This window comes from Egretta garzetta, unplaced genomic scaffold (genome assembly GCF_000687185.1).
Source record: "Egretta garzetta isolate BGI_Z169 unplaced genomic scaffold, ASM68718v1 scaffold968, whole genome shotgun sequence".
NCBI classification, from domain to species: Eukaryota; Metazoa; Chordata; class Aves; order Pelecaniformes; family Ardeidae; genus Egretta; species Egretta garzetta.
In genome coordinates, this window is record NW_009260641.1 from 68,845 (window position 1) to 84,257 (window position 15,413).

General features: G+C 48.7%; 1 protein-coding gene across 3 annotated transcripts in view; it reads right to left on the bottom strand.

The window, feature by feature from the left end:
* GNG7 (G protein subunit gamma 7) overlaps positions 1–15,413 on the bottom strand; it is a 63,938-nt gene that overhangs the window by 40,445 nt on the left and 8,080 nt on the right. The window contains exon 3 of one of the 3 annotated variants that reach the window (XM_035900982.1): positions 13,732–13,848. The exons of 1 other annotated variant lie outside the window; for it this stretch is intronic. The gene's annotated coding sequence lies outside the window, so the exon portion shown is untranslated. The remainder of the gene's footprint in view (positions 1–13,731; positions 13,849–15,413) is intronic. One more of the 3 variants, XM_035900981.1, reaches the window with a different exon arrangement.

Consider the following 15,413-nt stretch of genomic DNA (forward strand, 5'->3'; position numbering starts at 1 on the left):
AACTTAGAGCAACACACAAATGCTTTTGTATGTTCTGGCAACAAAATACGTCTCTTTAAAATACCAGGTATGTCTTGACCATGGAAAACTGAGCTCCCCATCTAATTTACGGCCTCGCTAACAATGTGGGAAACTCATTACAAGAAACAAACAACTGAGATGTTGCTTGCCACCTCTCACCTACCCCAACAAGCCCTGTCTTGAACTACTTCCCGACCACTCCTCTCCTCTGGGAAGGTCAATAGCCCGACGGATTGAGCAGAGTACACCCTGTGGGTCCTGCCTGGGGAACAGCCAGCTCGCACACCGTGCTCGAGCGCTCCCTCGCCTCGCTGTACTGACAGGGAGATTTGTGGGAGCGCAACAGCTCGTGGGAACGCAGCAAAGCTGTTCCTGCACCCCTCGTTCCCATGGAGAGCAGCAGAATATTGCACCGCGTCTCAGTCCGGCCGATGCTAAAGCATGCAACAAGGCACAGGACAAAGCCCCCAAACCCAAAATGCAACTTGCAGATGTAGCAGCTTGTGGACTAAACACAGCGCCGACCAGTTTGCACGGGCTCTTTAAGCCACTATATTCCTGTTTCTTGGGGAGTGACCTGCAAACATCATGACCTGAAGAGAACGCGTAAGCTGGATCAGTGATGGGTTCTGAAAAGCTGCTTTGAGAGTTCTTCATATATAAGAACGTACTTTTATCAGCTCCAGAAGAGGAAAAAAGCTGCCTAAGATGCAGCTAACTCACATAAGCTTCCTACCTGAAATCATCCACATGAACAGCCTGAATATGGAAAAGGTTTGAACTCAAGTATCAATTTGCAGAATTAAGCTGCTGGCTCACATTCCCCTTCAGAGTCTGAGCGGGATGAGAGCCCTCAGCCTGTGCCGTGTACTTATTCGGATCTCAGATCCGGATAGCGCGGGCTTAGGGCTCCGTGTCAGGGCAGCAAGAGCAATACACACCCACAGCAAAAAGCTGTTTCTCAGGCCCTTTTTGGAACGCCATCAAACCGAACCGCCTGTTGATTTAGCTGCTGGTGCAAAGTCGAGCGGAGCCAGCCGCCAATACCGACAGCCCTGGCGCTGAACCGAGCTTCAGCAGCGGTTGCAGTTCTCAGTATTTTTTTTTTTTTTTCCCCTGCTCTGCTTGGAACCACGTAAATAGCATTTCTGTTTGCCATTAATCCTTTCATGCTTGCGCTTCCCAGAGTAACCACTGCTGGGAACAGACTTGCGTGTCTTCAGATGCCCAGGGCTTCCCCGCCACGCCGACCTGCCAGCCCTGCAGAATGCAAAAAGGCCGCCGGCGCAGAAACCCGCGGTGGTGTCACTGGCGGGACAGCAGGCAGAGCGAAGGCACCAAGGTTATGCTGGGGAACAGAGGAGATCGCTGCAGAAAACAGGCGCAAGAGGCCAGCGCCCGGAGGTTGGTAATCCTTCCACAAACAGAACTTTGCGACACACGTTTGTAAGCTAACGGCTATAAAGAAATTCAGTAGGCTTTTCGGTGAAGTCTCTGTAAAGCAGAGATGCTCAGTGACAGCAGCTTCACTTGGGATTGCAGCCAGAGGAGTGGCACGCTGCAGGCATACGCTAATATATTCATCACTAAAATTCCCCACTAGGCACAGAAATAGCTGAAAACATGAAGGAATGTTGCTATTCCAACGCAATCTTACGCTCTGCTACTCTCCCTGACCATTTTAATTGCCAGGTGAAGTATTAAGGCAAAGCACGCTCAGAACAACAGCATCTATACCTCTATTCATTTCAGTCTAATATTAAGAAGGAGCAGTGGTGTGAAGGAGCCAAATTATACAGCCCCTGAACATCTGAGACTGGAGCAAGCCCTGACAGCGACAGGAAGAAAGGGGTGAGGATTAACAGGGACGATTAGCTGCACATCACCTCCGAGCCTCGTTAGCTCTGCTATTTATTAGAGGGAGGAAAAATAAAGCAGTTGGCTATTGCAAGAGAGAAATCAAAGGGCAGAAACGCAGCCGTGTTTTCTGAAGTGCGAGTTTCATACTTTGGAGTTCTGGAAAAGGATGCGGGCACAGCCTCCAGGCAAAAGCTGCGGAAAGAATCAGGGTGTTGAGACTGGGGAGGAGGGAGACTGCAAACCTGGAAGGAAACCCACTGTTACCACCGGGCTCCATCAAAACCAGGCGCAGCGGGCTGAGGCTCAAACAGGATAAATTCAGCTTGAAGAAAAACTGACAGCCAAGGGAATTGCTTTCTGGAACACTTTTCACACAAACTGTTACGGTGCATTCACCGGCATCCTGAAGACGAGCAGGATTTGGTCTCTGAAGCACAGCCGTACCAGAGGCTCCAGGTGGCACAGCCGTAGCAGGGACGATTGCCACCACGTGCCAGCCAGGCAGTGCCCACCAGCAGGTTTTAGTGTGCTCAGGCCAGATCAGCCAGTGACACACGAGCAGCATTAGTAACCCAACTGAGTACTAATTGAGTCACCCAACCACAGGAAACTCAGGGAGCTCACCGGAGCTTCTCCCCCTCCGCTCCTGTCGTGGGAATGGCAAGGGAGGAGGTGTCGAGGGGAGCCAAGCACGGCAGACAGATGACCGACCCAGCCGGGTCGCTCTGCGAGATGATTCACGCCGCCCCAGCCGTGCGAACGGCCTGCAAGCGCACCACCGCTCTCCCCAGCCAGTAGTAAATACTGGACCTAAGCCACTTTATTTCTCTTGGGGAGACTCCCAGCGTTGTTTTGGCACAAAAACAACGGAGCAGCCATTCCCATTCTCCAGCTATGGCAGTTTACTCCAACTCACCTCAAGCTCCCAGCTCACCTATTGTCCTGCCACCTTTCTGGGTCCCCAAGGGACCATGACTACCCTTTTTGCCCAAGGTCCAAGCTCTCCAGAGCCACACGGGCTCCTTAAACTGAACTTGTTGGGCCTGTGAAGCCTATTTCAAGCCATTCTTACCCCGTAATACGTTTTCCAGATGTGATGCTCAAATGGCAACCGGCTAGAAACCTGCTCTGGTGAAGGCAGCTGTGAAATCCAGCACCTGACTGTGGGAAACCAGAGGGCTTTCACCCAAAACTAGTGAAAACAAAGAGGTGTCAACTCATCTGGAAGAATGAAGAGCAGCATCCATGCCAGGACAGACCAACCAACCAAAGGCAGCATCAGATCTGAGAGCAACGGGAAGACAAGAGATTCCACCAGCAGAAATAAATCCACTGTGTATCCCCATGCGATGCGTGCAGCTACTCCCCCCCTGCAATCGCAGCATCTCAGTCACATCCATCCCAAGTATTTCCCATCACTTCCAAACTGTAATGCAGCAGATTTGTGGTGTTGCTCGCACTCTCACAGCCCTGCACTCATTCGAGCTAACCATGGGAGATGAGGGTAGGCAGCCCCTATCGCCGTCTTGGATGCTGAACCTGAAACCCCTGCATCAGTTCCCCCCCTCCATTTTCCACAATTCAGCCAAATATCAAGATACCCTTGGATTGACAGGCCAGCCTTGACAAAATGAGAAGAGCAAGTGCTGTTAATGGGCGTAACATAGGTGGTGCCCCAGGGTGCCCTCTCTCCATCCCACCGGTCTGCCAGGGGTCCATGACTGTCCCACTCCAAGGGCTTCATGCAGCGCTTCAGGGTACCCAAAATTTCATGGCCCTATAAAGGCCCCCAGCTCCCTACACACAAACTTGGTGTGCAAGTGGAGGGATGGTATCGTGTCAAGATGACCCCAGAGCAGCGAAGGAGACAGGTACACAAACAGGCTCGTCTCCGAAAAGCGATACAGCGTGACATGGCTGGAGGGCAGCCAGGAGCAGAGGAGCTGGGAATGCATTCAGAGGAGACCGACGGTGCCGATAAGTTTGCTGCAGAAGAATGTTTTCGGGGTGACTCGTGATTGTGAGAGAAGATAGTGAACAGTAGCTTCATACTGGTCTATAACGCAAATCTGTTCTGCAGAACCCGTACTCTGAATTTTTGTGGCAAAGGTGTTTAACGTTAGAGTCTCGTAGTCTGTGTGAGAAATACCGACAAGCAGTTCACGGCGAATTGGCAGAAGGTGTGTTCATATCGCCAAATTTTAGTCTGATACAAACTTAACGCTGAAGGTGACAAGAGGTACAAGGGAAGGAGAAAACTGGAAAAAACAGGTTACAGAATCCCAGCATCTTAAGGGACCTCTTAGGAGACTGAAACCTGAACAAGGCCACTGGGGAGAGAGAGAATCGGGACGTTGCCCCAGATCTTTTTTTGATGTATTGAACTGGGATTATCTCAATTATGCTAAAAAAGTCACGCACAGAGACTGCCACGATCTCAAATTTTCCCTTGACTATCTGCACACTGCTGATTCTGTCTGATTAAAAAATGCAGGGGACTTTTGCACATGCTGCAGAAATTAAATTCTTAGAAAAGCATTTCGAGCACAGAGGGAAGGAAAGGTGGTTTGTCAGTTCGTGTGTAGAAGAGGTGAAGGGACATTAAAGAATGGCCATCGGCGACAAATTACAGACTGGGGGGAAAAATGTGATAACTCAGCTGTCAGCCAGGGACATGAGAGGGCCCTTCTGAAGAATCAGGTGTCATTAAGTGGTGCTGGATGAGCATCTAAAAAAAAAAAAAATAAAAATGCTTTGAGCATCTCGCTGAGCTCAAATTGGAAGTGGAGAACTGTAAGTCCTGTCCTGTTTCAAATGCAATCCAACTCTGAGCAGGGGCTGTGGCCTTTGGGAGTGTGGTTTGGGGTGGTTTTTGGTTTTTTGTTTTGTTTTTTTAATTATAAGCACTAGAGACAGGGCACTAATTCACCCATCTGCTTGACTCCGAGAGCAGCAACCCCAGGAAGGCAGCAGGGCAGGCTGATTTTGTCCAGCCTTCTTCCAAGATCACAGCATTTCCCAGCACACTTTCCAAGCAAAGGTTGCTTTAATGCCTGCCCGAGAGAGCGGTTAGTCATGGCTAGCTCTGCAGAGGCACACACCAGCGTTACAAAAATAAGTGGGTCCTCTGAGCAAGTCCCTTTCCCCCTCTGTTTCAGAGCTACACAGCGAGCAACGAGGAAGGGGAGCCTCCAGGTGAAACCACCGACCTGCAGACTGCAGCCCAGGCTCCTGCACCAGCTCTGCCAGCGCCTTCCTGCGTGACCTTGGGAACACAACCGCCCTCCTTTTCCTGCGAGGCCGCTGTAAATTTTAACAACGCACTTAGACACAGACAGAAAACAGCATTTGTCACAGAGGAGACAGGATTCTTGTCGATGCTGATAAAGCCGTGAATGTGCTTGCACAACGACCAGCAGCTAACCGAAAGAAATCCTTTGCACAATGCGAAGTTAACTATTATTCCTCTCCAGATCACCTGTTGCAAGATCTCACATGACACTGCAAGAAGCACCGAGATAGTTTCAGGCCATTAAAAACCCCACCATATATTTTGTAAGATACATTTATCGTTAGCAGGGAGCTAACTAACAAAGAAACCCGCTCAAAACAACCTCAAGGGTTGAATTACAGCTCATCTCAAAAGCCCGCAGAGTGTGTTTGCAGGCTGAGTAACCCTTTTTGCTGAACACAGGGTTTTACTACAAAAGATGAACAACTTTCACTCCACGGCCGCTCCAACATGCAGCCGTGACACAGAAAGCCCCCAGCCCTGCATCCCCCCTCCAACCAAGGACAGGGCAGCTCCTTCCGCCGCAGACAATCGAACCCTGCAGGGTAACAAGCTCAAAACCTGAATTTCTGCCTTCTGAGCTAATCGGCTTTGGTTTTAAAAGGAACCAGGCTTCTTGGGGACAGCCCTAAAATACTTCCTGTTATTCCCTGTGCCAAAACATGACAAGCACTGGGTATTCTCAACAGAGCTGAGCTTCCCAAAGCTTGCATCCCCAAAGCTAACTCCATCAGCTCCATCACGGTGGCAATACGGCTAGGCTAGGATGAAGGCTTTCATCCTAGCAAACATTTTGTGCTGATTATTTCAAGTGCAATAGGTCAGAAAAAAGAAGAAGGTTTCTTATAGAGCTTGAAGAAGAGCTTGGATGTTTAGCTGCCGTCCCACAAAATCTAGGAGTTAATTTGTTATTAGCCACTTTCCTTGAAGAATGAAAGAAAAATTAAGAGCAGGGCTGTTTTGCAAAGGCTTGTAAAAGCAGTTTCTGTGACTCATGCTTCCCTCCCCGAAATCAATGAGAAGGGGCAGCAAGCCTTGTTCCACACGCTAAGGAATCATTTCCTTTTGTTTTCAGGGGCTGGCTGCAATAGGATTAAAAGGGGCAGCACGCGCCCTTCAGAAGCGTTCTGCAGAACGACCCTCTCCCCATCTCCAGTTTACAACATCGGGCACAAAAAATCCGTACATTGCGGCTCTTCGGCAACCTCCAGGCTTCGCATCGATCGCGGTGCAGTGGGCGTGACTTTGGCAGAAGCAGGGGCTGTACTGCAACAGGGAAAGGAAAAGGAGAGAAATTACTGGCAGCGCGGGCCACTCCTGTTGGCAGGGCTTTGCAGCCGTAGCAATACTTTATAAGGAAATTTCTTGGACGATGCTGCCTATCCTCATGTTACTGAGGGTTTTTTGTATTCCATTGCAGATGCCCTACAAAGTTATTCTTAGCAGGTAATTCTGTATGGAACCAAAGCCATCCCCAGGCTGGGGAGTATCTGCAGAAACACCAAACCAGACTTGAGATCTGCTGAGGAAATGAAGCATCCCTTCGCTTCAGAGCTACTGAAGCCAAGACCAGAAGCAGCAAAGACCAGGCCCAGGGGATTCAAGGTTCTCCCGGCACAGGTGATGTGCTACAGTTAAATCAGGCTTTGTCCGACCTTTGGCTATTAACGGTCAGAGACCTGCTGGTACGCTCCCAAATGCTGAGAATTGATCGCATTTTGTCATCAGGCTACGGTAATATTCAAGTGGGAAGCTTCCAAGGAAAAGTTCAAGTTCTTCATTTGTCCTGGGGGTGCCTGTTTCTTCCAGATCAATGATTTACCGGAGCTGGCACAGTCCTGGCCACGTCCTCACTGTTACAGAGAAAGTCTAGATTAACAAAACCCTACCATGTCTAGTTTTTAAAAAGACAAAGAGTTCCAACACTGCTGTCTTAGTTCCACTCCAGCCCAGGCTGGAGGCACCAAGTTCAGAATCACAGCACAGACATCGAGGAACAGGATGCACTGTCTGTGGTTTGGGGCTGGCAGTTTTTCTTTTTTCCCCCCCCCAACAAAGGTTGGTCTGAACCGGGGGACATGGATCATGCCCTTCCATCAGTTACCAATAACGCACCAAGCTGAGGAAAGCAATAGGTAGAAAGCAGAGATGCACTCCAGGTTTAGACATGTGGCACTCAAACTAATTGCTGACTAATTTGGCTCTTAGCAGACCCTTCTGCACACACATTTTCCCCGTGGCCTGGTACAGCTGGGAGCATGCAACACCACCACCGGGAGTCTCCCTGGGCTGGACTGGCAAAAAAGCTGAATTCTAAGGAAAGAACAAGTCACATATGAGTTCCTGTGTACACAGAGCGGAGAAGGAGAAACCCAAAACAGAGGGGATTTTCTCCAGTCCAAGCTGCCATCAAGACTTAAAAAAAGCAACTTTCCTTTCAGATTTTTAACTGAAATAGCCGAGTGCCTGATAAACAAACTGCAACTGCCTTTACTCAATCCAGTGGCATTTGGGGATTCTAGATTAATTCCAGCGAACTATGGCAACAAGCAACCCAAAGTTGCCATTATCCGTTTTATTTTAATAAGTATGAAGAAGGTTTAAAATGCCAAAGGGCGGGGGCCGTATGTACAACTAATAAAGGTGTCTGGTTGCGTAAGCGATCTGGAGACAGTTCTGGGATTCAAAAATTAAACAAATCTTAAACAAATGAGCTGGTGCAGAGGAGCAGAGGAATGCTGGCCTCAGGGCTGAGGAATGCAAGCCCGTCCAGACGGCAGCAAGAGAGCAGCTGTATGTGCACCCTGTGCTGGGATGATGCGAAGTTGTGCTGTTTAGGCACTTTCACATATATCTGTACTTAGAAAAACCAGATAAAGCACAAGCGAACCTGTTTAATGACAATATGCCTATGCAACTCTGTTCCACAACTTGAAAGCACAAATTAAAACGAGATTCAGACAAGAGATTGAGGGCTTTCACACTAGAAAGTTAGAAATCAATTACAGAAGCAATCGACAGTTGGAGTATTCACCTAAATCCCCTGCACCCTCTCGGCGATTTGCATTTCAAACAGACCGAATCTCACAGCAGGACAGATCGTTTCCCCATCTTGGCTACAAGTTCACACAGGACTGAACGGTTCTCCCAGTTAGCCCGCAACCAGGGCTTCCTATCTCACCAGAAAACAAAAAGTTTAGTTTAAAAATCACAGTAAGCATTTTCGCACATTGATAGCAAAGTGCTTAGGCAGCTCCTTTAAAGTATTTATTACAAGCCAGGCAAACCTGGTTTAGCACCGGCGAGCTCTGAGGCTCGCTGCCTGCCTGTGATACCGTGCGCGGTGCTACGGCACCGTGGTTTTCTCAAAACCAAACCCAAATCTGATATTTGTATGACCTGCACCATAGGTGCCACCATACCATCTCATTAAAGAGCGACGGGTAATGTCTCGCACCTCCGTCAGCATCTCACACACCAAAACAAATGTCAGGTTTGCTTAGTCACGTGTGACTAACTGGGGTCAGCTCCCGGGCCCGCAGACGACGGCATCGAGCACCTCCGCGTCGCATAGAGTGCTGTCAAACAATGAAACCTCAGCTCTGCAGCTGGCAACGACCGTCAGGATATATTCCTGTTTACCCAGGGTTTAGGTGTTTCAGTGGAGAGGTTGATTTAATTACCCTGGCTGTTTGCCAGTTTGGCAAAGGCAGGACAGAGCAGCAGCTTGCCCAAACTTCAGGCCCCCCCCCCCCCCCCCCTTTTTCTTTCTTCCCAGATCTCCAATGCTCCTCAGCCAGGGCTTTTCCAAAAAAAAAAAAAACCCAGATTGTTATCTCGGGTCATGGAGCAGGAGAATGGGAAACCAGGCTCTGTTTACTGCTAGCTGTTGGGAGGAAAGCCCATGGGGGCTGTCGCCGCTGAAGGTTAGCTCGGTGCGCAGGTGGAGCGTGTGGGAGGGCAGGAAGGACAAAAACCCAGAGCCAGTAAGAACTGACTCAGCAACGCTCACCCCCTTTCATTATCTCAGATCTTAAAGCAGAAATGTTAAAATACAACTTTCAAAATGAGAAGGCGAGCTGGAGATGGTTTATATAACGCTGCTGGAAGCAGGCAGACGTTTTAACCCGTGCAAGTTACCAGGAGCACGGATGTATTGGGAAGCTGCAGATGAAAGATGGTATCGCCAGTCATCACCAGTAACTGAGGGCTGCAAGAAGCCGTTACCATGCAGAGCCCATTTCAGGGCTCAGTATGGGAGGAGGCTGAAGGAGGACAGCCTTCCCACGCAGGAAGGGATGGGATCACAGCCCACATGACGGGAAGGGAGAGTCCCACCCGGCACGGCGAGGGCAGCAAAGGACAAAGTCTTGCTCCTGGCTGTCAACATCAGCTTGAATATCCAAACACCGCAGCTTCGCAGCACCACAGAGTAGGTAGCGGGTTATCATTTCCCCTGCAAATAGCTACAAAAAATTCTTTAAAGAATTAACTAGGCCCCAAAACAAATAACACTTGATAAAACAGGAGTAATGTTGCAGTTTAAGAAAACCCACAAGACTTTTTTCCTTTCTTAGACAGGTAAGGAATAGAAGCATCATCAAAGCTGGCAGCTGCTGGTACGAACAGAGGCCACCAGGGCCGGCTGCAGGGCCACCATGAAGAAAACTGACAAAACCCCCGCTGTACGTGTTTTTCCATTATCCAATACATTAGGCCATGTAGGTATTTATGAACCATTCTGCAGTGCATTCGAGTTAATTCCCAGAAAATCACGTGCCTGCGCAGTGAACTCAAGATCAGGAAGCTTTCCAATGTTTTCTTAAGCAGAGATGCGATCACCACGCAGTACTAGCAGCAATTTGAAAATCTGCCTTGTTGGTTGGCTGCCAGATACTGACCCAACGAGCACCTTATTAAGCCTCCCGTCATCTCTTCCCAGCTATTTGTGTCAAACTGTGTGCTCTGAGGCTTGAAGAGTCTAAAGCAACTTCAGGCTGGGGGCAGAAGGACAGATATTAGTTACAGAACCGCATTATCAAACATTTGAAGGAATACTAAGTGCTCAGAAATTAGTACTCATACATGATGAGGGCCTCTCTGGTCTACAGCTGCAAGAATAACTCAGCAGTCATCAGGCCTGAAAGGCTCATTTAATTTCTCTGTAATAAAAAAAAAAAAAAAAAAAAAAGGAAATGACAAAACTTTCTAAAATTTAAAAGTGCGGCAGATATTTTTTCTAAATAAAAAAAAAAAAAAAAAAAAAAAAGGAGAAAAAATGCCACAGACACCCCCAGCCACTTCAGACAATCGGTTGTGATCAATCCCCACCTCCTTCGGCTTAAGACACGAAGGACACGAGTCACACAAGCCACTGGACAGGGCAACACTGTCCAGATTTGATAGCCCGATGGGGAAAGGCCCTGGGTCGCTCTACCCTCCAACCCTTCTCTTCCCCAGGATGCACGCTTACAGCGCTCAGAGACAAAAAATGCCTGTTAAGTCTGTGTAATGATATTATATTTAATAGAATCCATGTACATGCCCATATGAGCAGCCCTGCAGCGATGGGGACAAGAGCTACTGGCCGTTAAGCTTCTTATTTGAAGAACATAAGCTCTTTATGCAGCCTGCTTCTTCCTACTGCTCCACTACTGGACAGCTGTTAAGGGCAAAAAGCACTCAGTCTGCAGTGATTAGCTATCTTGAGGGAAAAAAAAATCATGCCTAGAGGGCAAGGCAGCTGAAAGCTACCCAAAAGTCTCGCTACAAATTTTTGTATGAAACAGCACCTTATTTAGACAATTTGAAAAATGTTACAGAGGGACACTATGGCTGGGAATTTGCATAATGGGCGTCTACATCGTGCTTACCTAACAGGAGAAGAATCCTGTCTGTCAGTAAGTCTAGACTGTGGTGTTGAATCCAGGGGACCAAGGAATCTCCCAGCCAGAAATAACACCCGGCGCAGGGCAGGGTGCTGCCATCTGCCGACACCCACCGCCGGGACGGCGAGGAGGCAGAAACCTGGCTTTTTGTAGGCATCTCTAGAGCGGGACTGCTCGGTGGAGCTAGGCTCAGTGCTAGCAGCAGCGAGGAAAGCCAACCTCCTCCTCGGAAAGCCTAAGCTGACTCTTCCACGTGCTCCAAGGAGACCCGCAAGGAGCAGTGTCCCCTGGAGCGCCCCGCTCCGCTGGGCTGGCTGGACTGCACTGTCAGCTGCAGCTGCAATTAAAGCAATGGGAGCGTGACAGTCTGTTTTATCAAAACGTATATACATTATTTAATGTTAAAAGGCCACAGAGTAACAACAGCTTTCAAATTTAAACTACTCGAAAGGCTTAGGTGGCTGAACAGAGACCTCTGCAGTCCAGCCCAGCTCACTGCAGGCAGTTACTCTAGATGCAGTTTTTCCCACCAGACTGGGTTTCAGAAGGTAAGAGGCCCAAGAGTCACCAAGGTGTGTGTTTAGCCACTGCTTCCACCTCCAAAAGCCTTGCTGCGACACACGCGGGGACACAGAAACACTGGCTTTGGAGCGACATCGATCTCAACTCCTTCGAGCGACTGCAGCACAACAGCAACCATGCGTCACCTCTCCAACGTTTCCACCTAACCCGCTTCTCCCCAAAGCCCCGGCGGGGATGTCAAACTCCTCCCGAAAACAGGGAGGTTTGAAACACGCGCTCAGCCTCCTGCCCCTTCAGTTCCAACGGGCACGCTAATAGAAGCGAGCAACGCTCCTTCTCTTCTTTGAAATACAGCACCCTTGATCTAAAGATAATCCATCTCTAGGACAACAGAAGCATGCAGGCAGGATACCCTGTTCTCAGCCCCGGGTTTGTCATCTCACCAAGCTTAAGTTCCTTTACCTTGCTGGCATTTTACACATGGGACAGGAAATATTGGATTTCACAAAAGGACTGCTGATGCACGAAGGGACTTCTGAGGCTCCACGGGAAGCGCTCACACCAAGCATTACACTGCGAAGACGGACGTGACCAGAGAAAGGTGACACCAACACCCATGTACTGCAGCCCGTATCCCCCGTGAAATTTCCAGCTATTGAGTGTTCCAAGCAGCAACAGATAGCATTTCTTTAAAGCCTACTGAAAAGATTTCTAAGTATTTCATGTAAGCAGCTGCACTTAAAAGTCAGCATCTGGTGACCAGCAGGGCAACGATGGACAACTGGGATGTGGTTAGACCCAACTGCATCGCGTCACGCGTGGCGCCACAGAACTGCAGACGGGATTCAAGACCTTGGGAGAAAATGATACGTGAAGATGAGGTTGTGTGAAAAACTGCAGAAACTATTTTGGAAAAGGAAGTAGCGGCAACACGCTGGCGAAACGCTGTTTCTAGGAAGTCAGAGCAGAGCAAACGCCATGCTTCATCTCACCATCACTTCCTTCAAGCACGCTAAAGTCTACCTGTCCAGCGTGGCCCATCTCCTTTACGCAGAGAGGCTTACCAGAAGGTGAACTACAGCTACAGGCATCGCTCCAGTTGAGATCAAATTTCAATACTGCATTTGGGGGCAAACAGGGAAAATAATCAACAAAATGGACAAACTGGTCTAAAACTTTCAGAACAACGCTACTGATCTATCCTGTGCCCTTAGACCACACAAAGTCCTAGGGCAATTTAAAACAGCACAACTGATATTCAGCTTATTTCTTCTATAGAAAAGTCATGAGGCTTTAATCACCACGCTGCTTCATTAACTGGAGATTACTAATTACAGGATTTGTTAGTCAGCACTACCAGACAATGTTTTAGTGTTGGTTGTTTGTACAGGGAAGATTGGAACCCAAGATTTAACAGTTGCAATGGAATACAAGGTGATTTGCAAGAGCTGTCCTCAGCAGAACGGACAAAAATTGTTACGGTTCCGCCTTGTCGCACACTTCCAGACAGTAACAGTGGGATCAACGCGAAGCCAAAGGTGGGAGAAAACAGCACAGGACAAGTGAGGCACGCACCTTAAATCCCATGTTGAATCTCCTGCCCCTACCCTGGCTACTCTGCTTACAGGGCAGGGAGAGGACCGGACATTTGCAGCATCTAATATTCCAGCACAGAGAAAAACCACTATTATTCAGAATGAAAAAGCCGTCGCTTGCACCATCTCCTGTTCGTGTGCTACTGGTTAACACATACACGCCTTCCAGCAAAGCCTAGATAAAAAAGGAAACTGAACTTCATCACCCAGCTACAGCAGTTGAAGCCTGCTGCTTCCCTTGGCTCTCAACAAGAACAAAGGCTCCCCCACACACCTCACGCCTTCTGACTAAGAGGGACATGTCGTCTTCGGAATCTATAGATCTTCTTCCCTAATTAAGGAGGTGGATTACTGTTACATAACGAGCAGAACGTCGCTCCGCGTGGGCAGCGAGTAATCACCAGCCTTTGTCTCAGACTGGCAGGAGCACAAAGAGTCAAATCAGAAGAGCACCTCGGAATAGCTGACATAGTATTACCTGCTGCGGCATTTTCCTGCTGTAGCAGGTAAAACTTAACCCTCAACGGAAGGTAAATTAACGATGAAACGATACCGCGAGGTTCACAAGGGCAGAGTTCTTCTTGCTCACCTTCTTACTGCAGTGGAGCAGTTTTGGCTACCGTCTCGTAGGGCGCGTGCTTGCTGCTGGGGATCCCAGTCGTGATTCCTTCTGGAAAGGAAATGGGAATTCAGGAGATCCATCTCTGATATACTAAACAGATGGTGCATTATTAATAAAGTTATCATTTGGAATAATGTATTTTACTCCACTGACTGCAATTTTACCATAGCAATATTTACTTTAGTAATTAGTGTAATAAGGGCCCTGCGTCCACTGCAGTTGTCTGTGTTCACAGAGATCAATTTTCCAACCACAGAACTCTATGCCCCGCGTATGTTTGAAATCAACACCTATTTCTTAGAATCCTCCAGTGTTTCCAAGCACATCTTTACTTTGTTGCATACAACAGACACGCATCGGCAAGGAACCCATTTTCATTTGTTTTTATACAGAACACGCATGGCCTGGAGGTCAGGCTGTGTATTTCGGCCACTGAATCTGAACGTGTGGCATTTGAAACCGAAGATAACCAATGCTTCAGCTCCTGGAGGAGAGTTCACTTAAAGATTCTGCTCTAGATTTCACTGCAGTCCAACTACTGGGCTCCTGTCCACAGATGTTGAGCCTCAGTCCCCCCACGGTGGGAGAGGGAGAGGTGTTGGCCCCTTTGCATGTCTGGGTGGGAATGCTGCATAGCAGCGCTTCAGCAAAGCCAGCGGTGTCCCCTGGTTCAACGCAGACTGGCAGGCTTAGTTTGCAAGAAACAAGCCACCTCCCAAAAAAAAAGATATAGGAATGAGCTGGCCTTAAGTATTAAAAACACCCTGAGAAAACCCAAATGCTGCGTAGCTTTCTCACAGGTTGGGATGCTCCCCCGCCGCACGGCTCCACGGGACGCCCTCCTTCCTGCTTACCAGTAAGGCATTGCTCAACCCTGCTCCGGTCAGCCCAGCTCACCGCACTGAAGTCAAAGCTGCTGTGAGCGAGAGCTAGGGATTCGCTCCAAGAATCCATCTGAGCTGAAATCCAACCCTGCTTGTTTTCTCCACTTTCTGTCTGAACACAAAGTTGTTTTTTTTTTTTTTTTACGGAGTAAAACCCACGTCATTTGCTCTCCACTGGGTTTTAGGCCATGGCTTGCCCTGCCCCTTTCACCTCCATCTTCCTCAGATTTCAGTAAATCAAAGGGTCAGAAACAGCCCTCTTGCCAAAACAATCATTTTAAAATCAATATTTAATTTTTTTTTTTTTTTTTTGAGAATAGCAATTCTCACAAATACCACATTGCAAACAAGAGCAGCGAATGCCAGCTACCCACACCAATACGAAGGCGAGAGCAAGAGAAAAAGCCTTACTATGAACCAGAAGAACTTGTGTCAGGTTAGGAGACCAAGAGACCAAAAAGGACCGGGGGGTACAAGTGTAAACACTTCAGAGGCAGAGCAAACAGCACAAGGTTTGCAATTGGCCTCTGAACGGCTCCCAGACTACCACCACTGATCCGTCCCTCCTCCAGGGCCAGCAAGCCACGCTTTCTTACATCTCCCCTGCTTGAGTGCAGCTTCCCACAGCATCGCCTGCACGCTCGCCTCCAGGCAGCCCCCGGACCCCGCCAGGACTTCGGCTGGAGCAGAGCTGCACCCCGGGAGCGCAAGGGGAGCGGCGGCTACGCC